This window comes from Bufo gargarizans, chromosome 1 (genome assembly GCF_014858855.1).
Source record: "Bufo gargarizans isolate SCDJY-AF-19 chromosome 1, ASM1485885v1, whole genome shotgun sequence".
NCBI lineage: Eukaryota > Metazoa > Chordata > Amphibia > Anura > Bufonidae > Bufo > Bufo gargarizans.
The window spans coordinates 97,128,373-97,141,541 of record NC_058080.1 but is presented as its reverse complement, the minus strand read 5'-3'; the positions used below and the strand labels follow the sequence as shown (position 1 = coordinate 97,141,541).

At 39.5% G+C, this 13,169-nt stretch overlaps 1 protein-coding gene across 4 annotated transcripts in view; it reads left to right on the top strand.

Moving 5' to 3' along the window:
* Positions 1-13,169, top strand: part of LDB2 (LIM domain binding 2) — a 362,209-nt gene that overhangs the window by 20,329 nt on the left and 328,711 nt on the right. The window lies entirely within an intron of this gene.

Sequence of the window (13,169 nt, the reverse complement as noted above, 5' to 3'; positions counted from 1 at the left end):
ATGGCTGCTCTCATAAATTATTTATGTATTTCTCAGCTTTAATTGTTTGATGTTCTACATACTGTGCCTTAAATCTGTATTTTTTATGGAAATAAAAATGTTACCTAACTCGCAGATCAGCTATTATTATACATGTAAATGATGCTTTGAGATAATAATTCTAAAATGATGTATTAACCACAATATTTGATCCATCTGTGCTAGTAATGGTTAAGGTGCACTTCTGCAGTACCCCAGTCCTGGGGGCACCTGATTGTGTGATATTCTGTACTCTGAACACATTATCTCTTCCCTCCCTTTAGCATAGGACATCACACATCAGACGGGAAGGGCTGAGATTAACCTCAAAGTAGAGAGGGGTTTGTGCAAATTCACTCCACACTGGGTTGTTTGTGGGTGTTTACTGAGAGTTTTGGGCCAGTCACATAGGCAGGGCTTTATAGTTCAAAATGTGGACTTCTCTCCTTGCTATCTCCACTGCTCCATGTCTATCCCCTCCCCCTATCTCTAGAGGGGCTGTGTTTCACATGAAGATCCTGCAATATCAGTCAGTAGCAGAGGATCAGAGAATTGCCTCAGTAGCAAATATATGTTGTTGGTGAACACAGGGAGTTATTACAGCACTACCATACACTTTGTAATAAAAGGGCATGAGGGCAACTGTGAATAGAGGCAATGTCTGTGGGAGAGGAGAGGAATCATAGAAACTATAGTCTTTTCTCATTAGTGAACCAGCCCACAGAAAGCCCTTGCAGCATAAAAACAAAGGTGCATCACAGAACTGAAGAAGTTGGAGAAGGCCATGGCGCTACTGCATGCACTGCTGACTTCTCAAACAGCTGAGAATTATGCAGATGTTGTTTTATTGATATAGTAGGGAAATATTGAACAAAACATACAATGCAACAGCTCCCTGCAAACCAAATGAAGTACAAAAATGAATTATATTGCTTATGCTATGCTTATAAATTAGAGATGTTTGGCAAATTATTTTGTACAAAATATTTGAGCCTGTCTGCCGCACGTCAAGGCGATCTCTGTAAGACGGGAACCTAACACTAAATTCTACCTGTTATGTGCCATGACGGCTACCATACACTTCAGGGAGTGTAGGTTCCACATGAATGCTGGGCCTGCTTTAATTTTTATCATCTTTGGTGCCAAAATGGCCTCCAATATATCCAGGGAATGCAGGTACCAACATCCATGCCGAGCCCACTCCACACCACTCCTGGTGCCAAATGGCCACCAAAGAATGCAATGAGAGGCCACAGTAGGGAAATATTGTAAAAAGATATATATATATATATATATATATATATATGAGGACAGCACTCTTAAGTAGAAAAAGGGAGTCCTTTATTCACCCACGTGGTAACAGCAAGCTCGTTGAGCTGAAACATTGCTATTACCACATGGGTGAATAAAGGTCTCCCTTTTTCTTTTTAAGAGTGCTGCCCTCTTTTCTTTTTTGTATTTTGGGTAATAGCTTATTCCCCTTGGGCTTGCACCTGTTTGTTTTAGTGCTACTGCTGCCATTTTTGTTATATACTGTATATATATATAATGCCTGTATAAATAGTATTACTATGAGTCTCGAATTTAAAAAAGAGCTTTGAATCTATCACAATTTGACTTAATATCATGTTTAAAACACCCAATGAATACAGTGGAGACTCAGCGCATGAACCAATGAGGCAAAAATAAAGTAATTTAAAGGGGTTGTCCCATGAAAAATATTCTGCGCAGTTTTTAAACCAGCACCTGGGTCTGACTATTTTTGAAATTGCATGTAATTAAACATTTAGTATAGCCACAGATTTATTTATTAAAATGTGTGTATTGTGTATATATATATATATATATATATATATATATATATATATATACATATATATAAAGGTAGAAAGGTGTGGGCAGCACAGCGTCTGTAGGTGCAGTCGGAGTGCCAGTGGCTGTGGGGGCGATCCACCTCCAATGAAAATAAATGAAAAAATTCCACAGCACTTCCACGGCGTAAAAAAGTAGAAAAGGCTTTATTCACCAGACCCGCGACGTTTCGATCCGCTTTACGCTATATATATAGCGCCACCTGCTTTTGGTATTTTTCTTATTTCTATGTACACCTAGTTGAGGAGGCCTCTTGATCTATAATAACGAGAAAGCTGCAGCAGAAAGGACACACTCTCTATATCGGAAATAGAAAAGGACTTGCCTCCTGAGCTGCTATATATATGATATAAATCTAACATAGCGACTGGAGCAATGAATAGTGAGATCCCTGGATCCATGTGAGGTACAGGGCTGTTTCTAACTATGATAGAAAGAGATTATCATGTTCTATATGATGTCTGATTTTTATTTGTCACGTTAATCATGGGATAACCCCTTTACCCTTAAGGACTCAGCCCTATTTCACCTTAAGGACTTGGCCATTTTTTGCAAATCTGACCAGTGTCACTTTAAGTGCTGATAACTTTAAAACGCTTTGACTTATCCAGGCCGTTCTGAGATTGTTTTTTCGTCACATATTGTACTTCATGACACTGCAAAAATTGGGTCAAAAAAGTTAATTTTTTTGGATAAAAAAATACCATATTTACCAAAAATTTTGAAAAATTTGCAAATTTCAAAGTTTCAGTTTCTCTACTTCTGTAATACATAGCAATACCCCCAAAAATGTTGATGACTTTACATTCCCCATATGTCTACTTCATGTTTGCAGCATTTTGGGAATGATATTTTATTTTTTGGGGATGTTACAAGGCTTAGAAGTTTAGAAGCAAATCTTGAAATTTTTCAGAAATTTACAAAAACCCAATTTTTAGGGACCACTACAGGTCTGAAGTCACTTTGCGAGGCTTACATAATAGAAACTGCCCAAAAATGACCCCATTCTATAAACTACACCCCTCAAGGTATTCAAAACTGATTTTACAAACTTCGTTAACCCTTTAGGTGTTGCACAAGAGTTATTGGCAAATGGGGATGAAATTTGAGAATTTCATTTTTTTGCCTAATTTTCCATTTTAACCCATTTTTTCTACTAACAAAGCAAGGGTTAACAGTCAAACAAGACTTTATCTTTATTGCCCTGACTCTGCCGTTTACAGAAACACCCCATATGTGGCCGTAAACTACTGTACGGGCACACAGTAGGGCGTAGAGGGAAAGGTGCGCCGTATGGTTTTTGGAAGGCAGATTTTGCTGGACTGGTTTTTTGACACCATGTCCCATTTGAAGCCCCCCTGATGCACCTCTAGAGTAGAAACTCCATAAAAGTGACCCCATCTAAGAAACTACACCCCTCAAGGTATTCAAAACTGATTTTACAAACTTTGTTAACCCTTTAGGTGTTGCACAAGATTTAATGGAAAATAGAGATACAATTTCAAAATTTCACTTTTTTGGCAGATTTTCCATTTTAATATTTTTTTTCCAGTTACAAAGCAAGGGTTAACAGCCAAAAAAAACTCATTATTTATGGCCCTGATTCTGTAGTTTACAGAAACACCCCATATGTGGTCGTAAACCGCTGTACGGGCACACGGCAGGGCGCAGAAGGAAAGGAATGCCATACGGTTTTTGGAAGGCAGATTTTGCTGGACTGGTTTTTTGACACCATGTCCCATTTGAAGCCCCCCTGATGCACCCCTAGAGTAGAAACTCCATAAAAGTGACCCCATCTAAGAAACTACACCCCTCAAGGTATTCAAAACTGATTTTTACAAACTTTGTTAACCCTTTAGGTGTTGCACAAAATTTAATGGAAAATAGAGATACAATTTCAAAATTTCACTTTTTTGGCAGATTTTCCATTTTAATATTTTTTTTCCAGTTACAAAGCAAGGGTTAACAGCCAAAAAAAACTCATTATTTATGGCCCTGATTCTGTAGTTTACAGAAACACCCCATATGTGGTCGTAAACCGCTGTACGGGCACACGGCAGGGCGCAGAAGGAAAGGAATGCCATACGGTTTTTGGAAGGCAGATTTTGCTGGACTGGTTTTTTGACACCATGTCCCATTTGAAGCCCCCCTGATGCACCCCTAGAGTAGAAACTCCATAAAAGGGACCCCATTTTAGAAACTACGGGATAGGGTGGCAGTTTTGTTGGTACTAGTTTAGGGTACATATGATTTTTGGTTGCTCTATATTACACTTTTTTGTGCGGCAAGGTAACAAGAAATAGATTTTTTGGCACCTTTTTATTTTTTGTTATTTACAAAATTCATCTGACAGGTTAGATCATGTGGTATTTTTATAGAGCAGGTTGTCACGGACGTAGCGATACCTAATATGTATACTAATATGTATTTTTTTTATTTATGTAAGTTTTACACAATGATTTCATTTTTAAAACAAAAAAAATGTTTTAGTGTCTCCATAGTCTAAGAGCCATAGTTTTTTCAGTTTTTGGGCAATTATCTTAAGTAGGGTCTCATTTTTTGCGGGATGAGATGACGGTTTGATTGACACTATTTTGGGGTGCATATGACTTTTTGATCGCTTGCTATTACACTTTTTGTGATGTAAGATGGCAAAAAATGGCTTTTTTTACACCGTTTTTATTTTTATTTTTGTACGGTGGTCATCTGAGGGGTTAGGTCATGTGATATTTTTATAGAGCTGGTCGATACGGACGCGTCGATACCTAATATGTATACTTTTTTTATTTTTTATTTAAGTTTTACACAATGATTTCATTTTTGAAACAAAAAAAATCATGTTTTAGTGTTTCCATAGTCTAAGAGCCATAGTTTTTTCAGTTTTTGGGCGATTATCTTGGGTAGGGTATGATTTTTGCGGGATGAGATGACGGTTTGATTGGTACTATTTTGGCGTAAATGCGACTTTTTTGATCACTTTTATTACCTTTTTTGGAAGTAAGGTGGGCAAAATTTCAATTTTCTCATAGTTTTTTTTTTTTTTTTTTTATGGCGTTCACCGTGCGGGGAAAGTAACATGACCGTTTTATAGATCAGGTCGTTACGGACGCGGCGATACCTAATATGTGTAGTGTATTTTATTTTTTTTATTTTTATTCAGTGATAAATGTTTTTTTTTTATCTTAACTTTTTTCACTTTTTTTTTACATTTTTTTTGACCCAGACCCACTTGGTTCTTGAAGATCCAGTGGGTCTGATGTCTGTATAATACAGTACTGTACAATATATATTGTACTGTACTGTATTTTACTTACCACTTTGTCTGAACAGATCTCTGCTTTCAGCACAGATCTGTTCAGCACCATGGACAGCAGGATGCCTGAGAAGGCGTCCTGTTGCCATGGGAACCTTCCCTGTCTGCTCAGTAGTGTTCAGAACTTCGCAGACGGGGAAGGGTAAGGACGGGTCTGTCGGGGGGCTGCCTGGGAGCTCTCTCCCTCTCCCATCGGGGGGCTGCAAAGGCACAGCAGCCCCCGATGGGAGAGGGAGGGAGCTCCCTGACCTGTTAACCTTTTCCATACAGCGGTCCGTACGGACCGCTGTATGGAAAGGGTTAAACGGCTGACATCGCATCACCGATGTCAGCCGTTTATACCAGGGTGCCAGCAATGTGCTGGCACCCTGGTATACCCACTAGAAGCCAACGATTATTCAAGGGGAGGCGGGCGGGGGATCGTGATCCCGCCTCCCGCACCTCCCGCACCTCCCGCACCGCCTGCGACACCCCCCCTGCACCACCCGCCCACATAATATCATTCAGGGGTGCAGGGGGGGTTAATAAAAACTTAATTTCTGGCATTTTAACGTTTGATCCCCACGGTCAGAGACCGCGGGGATCAGAATCGGCTAAAAGCGCAGCAAACCGCAGGTCTGAATTGACCTGCGGTTTGCTGCGATCGCCGATACGGGGAGGTCACATGACCCCCCTCGGCGTTGTGACAGGATGCCGGCTGAATGATTTCAGCCGAAATCCCGTTCGGATTAACCCCCGGGGCGCCGCAATCTTATTTTAAACTCATGACGTACCGGTACGTCATGGGTCCTTAAGGACTCGGGAACCATGCCGTACCGATACGTCCTAAGTCCTTAAGGGGTTAAGTTAAAAACTATCACTTCCAACAAACTTCTAGTTCTGCTAGAAAAGTTATCCACAGGGGACTAGGGAACAGAAAAGCATGTACCTAAATACTTTGGCAAGTTATTATATTTTATGTATTTATTTTGGCAATGTTTCGGGCAATACTTAATCATGTACAGGGGGGGGGGGGGGGTTAAGGCTTCTTGGTGACTTCCGTGAACAGCGAGGGGCAGCCACAAATGTTATGTATGACTCCATATTACAGCATACTTCTGTTTTAATTGGAAACATCCCAAAATATGAAATGAAAAAAAATATGGAATTAACCGTTTCCTCTTTGTAAATATTTTTATATACATTCAGGTAGACAGTCTATATGTCAGGCATCATCCAACATACTATAAAGAAAACCTCTTTCATTTACTGTTTACCAGCGATGCCAAACTGTGCCTGATCTGCGCCCCTCCAAAAGGAAAATGGATAAGTTGTACTTGCCATCCCTAGTATAAAGATCAGATGTGCACTGTAAAATCTTTCCCAGCTCTAAAAGTTACGTATGTATCTATGCATGTGCAGCGAGCCCCCGTGGCAGCCGGTGTAGAGGATGGGAGTGACAGTGGCCCTGATGTACTATAGTTGTGTCATGGTGTCCTACTTCAGTTTGTTGCTCTCTGAGGTCCGTTGCAGTGAATAATAAGGCCAGAACTGAAAGTAACAAAGTCCTTTTTACTAAATGCATCATAGAACTCGAAAATCCATACAGTAGCAGCAGACATTAGTGCAATTCCTCTCTGGAACCAGCAAGGATATTGAGGCAGGTTGACTGGTGGCAATTTGGCCTAGTGGTAGTTTGGTGATGAGGGTGCCTTTAGCTGTATTCCCTCACTTCCCAGCAGGGTCTGTAGAGGTGGAATATAGCAGGACACTCTGCTCTCTTTATCTTCTCAAGGCTTTATGTGAGGCAATTTAGTAATGGTTTTCTCTGCAGAGATCTGTAAGGAGCAATGCAGGCTGAATCTTCTCCACACTCTTGGCAGGAATCAGGACCAGCCGCTCCTACCAAGAGGGGAGGAACAGGGTGATTAACTCCTGACAGCCTTTGCCATGCCTTCACAAACAGTGAAATACAATGCATAACAATAACTTTCACATCTACGTTCACATCTGCGTTTTTGCTTCCGTCATGATAATACAACCGGTTGCATCCGTTATGAACGGATCCCGTTGTATTATCACTAAAATTGCCATCACTAAAACCATTATAAGTCAACGGGGGACGAATCCGTTTTCTTTTGTGTCCGAGAAAACGGATCTGGCACCATTGACTTACATTGTGTGTCATGACAGATCTGTCTTGCTCCGCATCCTATGCCGGACAGAAAAACACTGCTTGCAGCGTTTTTATGTCCGCAATGGAGATGCAACCAAAGGGAACGGAATGCATTCTGGTGCACTCCGTTTCGTTCAGTTCAGTTTTGTCCCCATTCACAATGAATGGGGACAAAACGGAAGCGTTTTCCCCCTGCTATTGAGATTCTAGGACGGATCTCAATAGCAGAAAGGGAAAGTGTAAAAGATGTGAAAGTAGCCTAAACAATTTGTAGTGTGCAAGATGACCAGCTTTCAGAAAGATATGATTGTGCAAAACCCTTTCAGGAGTTGTTTGTGCTATATGTGTCTAGGTGATATAAGTTGCAACATGTCAAGACTTTTGCCCGCACGTCACGAAACTGTGTGGAATTTGTATTGTAATTAAGGATGAGATAATTGATTCTAAAATTCAGATATTCAACCATTTTTCCAAAATGTATGATTTCAACGAACTCGAATTTTGTTTGAGAGAGGTTTTCAAGGCAAGCAGAGGATTTTCCACTCAGGTCAATCTTACTTGAACCCGAATCAAATCAGCCAACTGATTCCATTCAGTCGGACTCAAATCAATTTTAAGAAATTCTTTCATCTTTAATTGTGATTAGGGGTAATCGAATCGAGCTTCAGATCTAAGATCTAAAGTCGATTTATTCAAAAACTTTGCTTTAATGCTGTACGGAGACATTTCTCTGTATAGCATTAAAATTTATGTGCTTTGATGAGGCAAAATTTGTTAAGTTCGAAGTCACACAAGGTGAATAACTTTGGGCTTCGATTCTACAACTTTAAAAACATTTAAAAACATTAATCAAAAGTTGGCTTCGTACTGGCTTGTACCTCGGTACTGAAGCTGACTTCAGATTCCTAATTTAAGTTTCTAAAGTCGTTTAAAATGTTTTTTTAAAGAATCAAAGCCTGAAGTTATTCACTGAAGTCTTGCGCGACTTCGGACTTAACAAATTTTGCCTCGTTGAAGCACATACATTTTAATGCTGTATGGAGACAGGTCTTGAAGATTTTGAATGAATTGACTTCAGATCTTGGATCTGAAGATTGGTTCGCTCACTCCTAATTGTGATAAATTGGAGCCCTAAGTTTGTAGAAACGTAACGATGGACACATCTGTTTGTGTGTTACTATCCCTTGATCTGGACCTGCCTAATGTATGAATGTTTTTTGTTCTCAAGATGATTAAACAACAGATAAAAGATATGGCAAACATATAACATCAAAAATTGTTTTATTTTTATTTTTTTAAAAGAAGCTTCTCTTGGATGTCCTACAGGGTATAGCCTACGAGAGCTAAAAGACCTAAGAAATTGATTTCTTCTTGGTGATTTTAGTTTCAGATTTTTTTAGAACCTCTTTCAACCATTACAATATAGAAGAGCCTTGGACCCGATGTCAAGTCTCCTTTAAATTCAATCAAGCTGTAAATGTTTGCCGTTCATTTTTTATTTATTTTTTGTAAAGTGAAATTTATTTTCATGTTTTGTTTTTGAGTGGAGTTCCTGATATTATTTATAACCCTTTTGGGGCCTGTAAATGCTGACAAGAAGTTTATGACCTTTAACAAGCTGTCGCGAGGCAGAAATGAGCTTTTACTGTATATGAAATGGAAAAAAAAATGTTTTGGTCAATCTCCAGTCATCTTTCCTAAAATCCTTTCCATTGTGACCTTTTCTTGCTCTGTAATTGTACAATACTCTCCAGAAACCGTTCTAAAAATGTGAGACATGCTGCGGGATTGCTGAACATCTTTGACAAGTAGAATTAACTACCCTAATGAGGAACATCTACAATCACCAAAGCTATAAGAGCAAGTACAGGTACAGCAGGGGTGGACTGTGCATTGAGGTAGTGCCCAGGGGCCCATGGCCAGAAGAGGCCCCTAGAAGAGTCACAATAAATACTTTTCAAAGACATTGTGCTAACCTGGCTCAGGTAAACTACAGTAAACTACTCAGAGTAAAACTACTGTGATGTTTGGTAAGGGGACCATGAATATTAATACCTAGACCCAGACCACTCTTAGTTTGCGCCAGAGATACAGCCATCTTAGCAAATATGGCATGCCATCACGTGTAACAGTACTTCACTGAGCACTGACAACTTACAAGTGACTTTAAAGGGGTTGTCCGAGTTATGAAAAAAAATAATATAGCACTGAAAATCTGATATATAACTAAGCTAAGCAAGTTTTATGCAAAAAAAATATATATATTTCCTAATTTCCCTGGTTCTTTTCTGGCCCTTTGTTTACATGCAATAAAAACAATCTCTGCCCCTCCCCCTGCTCTGCTAAGGGAGTGGATACAAGAGCTGCCCTGAGTGACATGTCTGCCTGCTGGGAGACTCTGCAGCATGTTGTATGTGTAGGACTACAAGTCCCAGCTGTATAATGACACTGCTAATACACACAGGATCTTTCCCCTACCTTCTTGTGCAATGCTCAGCATTGTCTCCTCACTGCCTGCAGAGCTGTGCAGCTGAAGTGGTTAAGAATCCTAGAAGAGAGTAGATGGCAGTAAAGGTGGGGGCGTGGCCAGCACAGTGACGTCTCGTTTACAGGCTTGTAAACGACCTTTATCAGAGCAGGGAGAGAAGCTGACATCACAGGTCATGTGACCCTCAGTGAAATCTGAGAAACCAGGCACTGCAGATAAAGTGAGTGAATTGGAAAGCTGTTACATTTGCTTAGTTAGGAACATAGAAAGAACTAAAAAATAACTCGGATAACCCCTTTAACTTTTCACACAACTTTGTATAAATCAATTGTACAAGCGACCACAAGAAACTTTGTAATATGTGTTATCAGTGAGAAATGTATAGTTCTCCTGTTATCAGCTGTTTATCAGCACCTCCCTAATCCACACACACTTCATCCGCTAATTGCTTTTCACTTGGAAAAATGCCTTTTTCCTGTCTAGGATGGATCATCTCTGCAGGAGGATCATATTACACATGTCAATTCAAGTCTATCGAAGGGGAAGAATGAGTAGGAGCTGAGGAGACACACAAAGACAAACAGACATGTCTTTCACAATTAATACTTGTATTTCCAATTAAATAATGTATACAGATCATCCCTTCTTATAAATCTGGTTGCACTTTTCCTTTGTCATTTCTACTAGAAATTTATGAATACATTGCCAATTGCATGATACCATTCCCCTGATGAGACAGTGGCCCCTATCAGACGAGGGAGTTCCACACTTCGGACTCGCAGCGTTAGTATGGGGCAGCACTCACCCCGACCTCCCAGCACTGCCGGGGTCGCATAGCATTATATTGATTTATGATGCTATTTAACCCTTGCAGTTCTGGAATGTATTGTATTGCAGTGACAGCCTTATGTCAGTGTTATCCAATACATTCCAGACCTCTAAGGGTTACATAGCATCATAAATCAATATAATGCTATGAAACCCCAGCAGTGCTGGGAGGTCAGGACGGGAGCTGCTGCATACTCACGCTGCAATTCCGATGCGTGGAACTCGCTCCTCTGAAAGGGGCCACTGTGCAACCACACACCTCCAACTAAAAACACCCAGTTGTCAATGTACATTTCTACATTAATACATTTCTTGGAGGAATAACAGAGTCAACACAGAGTGATTGACAATTCACATATTATGGAAAGCTGACAGGACCTCTTTAAAAATGAATGCAGGAAAATATAGTTCCAACCCTTCATTGGCACATGCGTTGCTTAAAAACAATGGGGGACATTTATCATCTGAGATAGTTTTCATGTCACTTTTAAGTCTGGTTTTGCATTGTGTGGTTGCACCAAATTTATGAAATGGTGCACAGTTTTCATGTATTTGATGGAACTGAATTGTGTTGTATGACTTAGTCTTAAAAAATATACCATGGGGCTGCCTGGCATAGGATGCGACATTTCAAGTGTCGCAGATGGTAAATGTGCAATAATTAAGCTTGAATCTCACTTTTCTGCCTTAAACATAGACCACTCTGAAAAGTGACGACTCCTAAATGTCACAGAGATGTCGCAAACAAGTTGAAATTGGCATGTTTTGTGACATTGTTACACCAAAAACCTGACATATCTGATTTGATATCCACCCTTACCTTAGCTTGAATTTGATCAAGGCCTTCAATTTGTCCTTTAATAAAGTACAATGTTACAGGTGAAACTCGAAAAAATCTGAATATCGTGCAAAAGTTCATTTATTTCAGTAATGCAACCTAAAATTTGAATATTGTGAAAAGGTTCAATATTCTAGGCTCAAAGTGTCGCACTCTAGTCAGCTAATTAGTCCGTACCCACTGAGCAAAGGGGACCTCAAAATTGTGACTTTGGGGTTTTCATAAGCTGTAAGCCATAATCATCCAAATTATAACAAATAAAGGCTTGAAATATCTTGCTTTGCATGTAATGAGTCTCATCTGTTAGTTTCACCTTTTAAGTTGCATTACTGAAATAAATGAACTTTGCACGATATTCTAATTTTTAGAGTTTCACCTGTACATGCTATACAGTCTGCAATTCACATCATGGCCACTAGGTGTCCACAGAGATACCTATAGAATAGATATCTCATGACAGAGTATCGTAATTTTTTTCTTTAAAAAATGGTCAACCTGTGACAAGTATTTCAGTAATATCTCAATGTGTGGTCAGGAGGAAAAATAAGAAAGGATATAGGATATAGTTTCCAGAGTAAATGTTTTTATATATTGCATTGTTTGTCACAAAAATAATAAAAATAAAACATTTATACCCACAACTTAATTCACTCAAGAAAAAGGCACATTTTCGTTATTGCTTTAAATGCCTTTTATAGTTGAAGTCTAAGTCTTGATAATGGTAGTTACACATGGCATATTATGGCTTACAAGACAGTGTACAAGTAATAAAGTGCTGGGTATTGCGGCACCAATGTCCATTTATTATAAAGTCAATTGTATCAAGGCGATGAGCTGCTTATAGATTATATGAACAAGGTACGAAAGGACACTGCAGACGCTTAGCACCTGCTCCCTGGGATGAGAATCTGGAAGACATTGCTCTGCTGTAACCGTGCGTTAGAAAGCTATGACTTGTTAATATTAAACCTCTAAGTCACATTAAATTAAAATCATGAAAAGTTACAGTTTTTTCGCCATATAAGACTCAAATTCCCATAAGATGCACCTAGGTTTTAGAGAAGCAAAATAAGATTATATTTTTTTCATTACACCTCCCCCAATGTTAATTGGAACCCCCAATGTTAATAAGACCCCCAATCAGACCTCAGATTTGACCCCCTATTGCTCATTAGTATTCGCCCTATAAGACTCACTGACATTTTCCAAAATCTCCCCTGCCATATAAGAATAGACCAGTATTATAAATGGTACATGATAGTTAGGGGTGCTGTTACAAGTGGTGAATTGGGGTCCAGGAGTTTCAAGTTATACCACTCGCTGGGTGATCACACTTTTTGCCTCACCCACTATCACATTGTGGTACCAGTACACACCAATGAGGTTTAGTCATTTACAGTATAACCCACCCGTTCCCAGAGCTACTTGTAAACGGTATAGAAAACTGTTTCTACTGCATTTAAATATTGTGACAAAGACAAAGCCTGCGGACTTCATTACTAGACCTCACCAGAGTATTTCCATTCCCCGCATTAGTGGGTGAATCAATATGTAGCTTAATAAACTCCATCCCAGGTTGAGGTTGAACTTCGGCGTGTCCTGCACTCTATATCATGGATAACATAGACACAATTATACAAGAATAAATCCCTTCCAA